Source organism: Arachis stenosperma, chromosome 6, assembly GCF_014773155.1.
Source record: "Arachis stenosperma cultivar V10309 chromosome 6, arast.V10309.gnm1.PFL2, whole genome shotgun sequence".
NCBI lineage: Eukaryota > Viridiplantae > Streptophyta > Magnoliopsida > Fabales > Fabaceae > Arachis > Arachis stenosperma.
Genome location: NC_080382.1, coordinates 75,909,088 through 75,913,100, shown reverse-complemented (window position 1 = coordinate 75,913,100; position 4,013 = coordinate 75,909,088).

The window sequence follows — 4,013 nt, the reverse complement described above, 5'->3', positions numbered from 1 at the left end:
CCAATGTGCTAGTAAACTCCACTCCCTTGTTTGCTTATTTGTCAATCTCCACCTCTTCATAAACTTCTTCATTCCCAATCCTTTGTTCATCAACTTCCTCTAACTCTTCTCCATCACTCAAGTCATAAATGGGAGGTTGAGAGAAATCTACCTCCATATCACTTTCAAATTCATTGGGAGAAGGTTCTTCAAATTCAAAGGATTCTTCGCCAAGAAGATTGGATGCATGATCTTCATCACCAAGGGAACTCAATTCTTGCTTCATTCCTTCCAAGTCTTCATTCAAAAATTGTTTTGGAGATTATGCACTTTCCTCCTCAACATCAAATTCAATCTTCTTGGAGGGGTTTTCTTCAATTCTAAGTTCCCAAGGGGGTTCCGCATCTCCTAAGTCTTCAACTACTTCTTCCTCTTCTTCAATGACCATAGGTTCCTCCAATTGTTCTAACACAAAGTAGCATTCCTCACTCTCCACCGGAGTTTCCAATCTCTCCTTCATGCTATGCTTTTCAATTGATTCTCCACATGTAACCATGGGAGTGCCTTGAGTACTCAAATATTGGGAGACTAAATCGCTTACTACCTTGGTCAAAGTAGCCATAAATTCTAGTGTCTCCCTTTGCATTTCTCCTTGCCCTTGAAGTATAAGGCTAAGGGTTTCGTCCATTGAAGATTGGAGTGGATAGGAGGGTTCATTGTCTTGGAGAAAGGGTTCATTATAGGAAGGTGGTTCTTCTTGGTAAGGTGGTGGTGTGTATTGAGGTGGTTCTTGGGAGTAGTAATCTTGGAATTGTGGTTCCATGTATGGCTCATATGGTTCAAAAGGTGGTTGGTGTAGTGGATATGAATCATGGTCATATGGAGGTGTTTGGTGAAAATAGGCTTGAGAGTGTGGTTGAGGCTCATGTTGAGGATATGACTCATAGGCATATGGTGGTAGTTCTTGAAAGTCACAAGGAGATTCACCATAGCCATTGGATTGGTATGCATCATAGAATGGCTCTTCTTCATAGTGCATTGGTGGGGGTTGTTGCCATGAGGATTGATCATAAGCATATGGTTCCTCCCACCTTTGGTTATCCCATTCTTGATACATTTCTTCATTGAAGTTCTCATCTCCTACAACATAATTGTAATCACACTCATAGCCAAAGTGAGAATTCATGGTGGAAAAGCAAAAATAAAACTAACAAAATCTAGAAAATAAGCAAAAGACAAACTATTCACACTATTCACATATGTACAATAACCAATAACATAACACCATTGCAATCCCCGGCAACGGTGCCATTTTGACGATTGGATTTTTGATGGTATAGAATTTCACTATTGAAGTCTCGTTGCAAGTATAGTTTCTAAACCAACAATAATCCTTTCATACAAAAGATTGTTTGTCACAAGTAACAAACCCCTAAAATTAATAACCGAAGTATTCAAACCTCGGGTCGTTCTCCCTAGGAATTACAATAAAGTGTTTTGTTATTGGTTGTTGAGTTATATTTGGGGTTTTTAGGATTTTTAGACAAGAATTATAGATGGCAAGAAAAGTGAACTAACAACTATAAAAGGCTCTTGGTAAGGTGTGAGAACTAGAAGTCCTATCCTAGTTATCCTTCTCAATTGTGATGAGAATTGTTCATTGCTACCACTTAGTTAACCCTTACTAAATAAAGGAAAGTCAAGTGGATGAATTGACTTGAGCCACAAGTTCTAGCCAACTCCCAAGGAAAGACTAGCTTTAGTGCACTCCAAACCAATTAGCAATCTCTTCAATTATCAATCAACAAAGGAATTAGATAACTCAAGTGTCACTAATTACTCTACCTAGGCCAAGAGGAACAAAATCTATACTATATCTAGAAGAGACATTTCATTAAACACATAAAGTGCAATAAAAGTAAACATTATTAAATGCAAGGATTACAGGAATCTACAACTACAAAAACAAGAGATCAACAATAGAAAAGAAAAGAAGACACATTTATTATGAATTACCTCTTATTGAATTGGAAGAATGTAGAAGGAACAATACTAGATCTACAACAAAATATAAGAACAACATAAAGAAAATTACAAGAAAAGAATAGAGGAAGATGAATGTAACAACAAGAAATTGAAAGGTAGAAGTAGAAGAAAGCAAAGATTAAAACCTAGATCTAAGAACTAATCCTAATCCTAATCCTAGAGAGAAGTGAGAGCTTCTCTCTCTAGAAACTAACTTCTAAACTAAACTAATTGGTCAAAGTATCTAAAGTATGAAAGTATGAAAAAGTATATCTTGATTCCCCTTCAATCCTTGGCTTAAATAGCATCAGAAATGAGTTGGATTGGGATTGGGCCCCACAACCTTTCAGAATTCGTTGGCCACGTTTTCATTAAAAAATCATAAACCAACACCGACGCGTACGCGCACATCACGCGTACGCGTCCATGGGGTAATTCGCAGGTGCGCGCAAGCGCCAGGTGCGCGCGCGCGTCCATGGGCGAGTTCAACTTCTTTGACTTTTCATGATTTCTCCACTTTGCATGCTTTCCCTCTTCACTCCTTTGATCCCTTCCTAGCCCTTTTCAATCTGAAATCACTCACAAACATATCAAGGCATCTAGTGGAATCAAAGGGAGATTAAAAACCATCAAATTAAGGGTTGAAAAGCATGTTTTTACATCTAAGCACAAATAAGGAGGCAATCACAAAACCATGCTATTTCAATGGATAAATGAGGGTAAAAGGTATTAAAATCCCCTAAAATCGATACAAGATAAACCGTCAAAACGGGGTTTGTCACTGCCCACAAGGAGGGCAGAGCAGCATTCCTTGGCACACAATTGAGGCGCGCTTGGCACGGCCAGGAGCTTGGGCGCGCGCAGCTTGGACGCACGGGCAGGGAGGCAAGGCACGCACCATGACACCATTGCCCTGCTCTCCACAAGGACAGGGCAGCATCCTGATGCCCCTCCCACATTTGGCACGCTAGTTGGATCCCCATGCAAAGCTTCACTGCTCTGCTCTCCACAAGAGCAGAGCAGCCTCCTGGGAGCAATATGGGCTTAATTTCACTCAAAAATCCAACTTAATTCATTTCTTCACCAAATCAAAAATCCCACTCAAAATTCTTAGATCTACAATAGAAAGTGTATAAATAGGTGTTAGTTAGGATTAGAGGAGAGTTTACTTTTCATTTTTAATTTTCATCCTTAGTCAACTTGAGAGCTCACTTTCCATTTTTCTGTTTTCTGCAATTGACTTGAGAATTGGAGGAGAGATTTCACTTCTTCTTCCTCTGATCGTTTTGTTTTCTTTACTGGGTTTGTTTGAGTCTTGAGTGTGAAGAATTGAGGAACTTCTGTCTCAATCTCCATTTAAGATCTCTTTGATTTTCCTACTGCATATTTGAGTTAAATTCCATTTCCTTTACTGCTGCAATCTTTAATTTCTTTTTAATTGCTTTGTGAACATGGATCTAGGAAGGCGATTGAGATCTAAACTCTGCTATCTAGTCTCTAGAGTCCTGAGATCTAATTTTCTTTTTGGTTCTTCTGCTGAACCACTGCTGCAATTGAATTTCCATTTGCTGTTTGAAGATCTAGTCAATTTCAAATCCTCTCTTGCTTTGATAATTGTTGCAATTTAATTTCCCTTGCTTAAATTCTGAATTCCCAGTCCTCAAATCCCTTTTCCATTCAAGCAATTTATATTTCTTGCATTTTAAGTTACCGCAATTTACATTTCTTGCACTTTAAGTTTCAGTTATTTAGTTTCTTGTTCTTTAAGATTCAGTACTTTTACTTTCAGGTCTCTTTAATTTCTGCAATTCATCCCTCTCCCTTTACATTTCCTGCTATTTACTCACTGTTGGATACAAAATCACTCAACCAATACTTGATTCGCTTGACTAAATCAACCACTAAACTAAAATTGCTCAATCCTTCAATCCCTGTGGGATCGACCTCACTCCCGTGAGTTTTATTACTTAATGTGACCCGGTACACTTGCCGGTGAGTTTTGTGTTGGA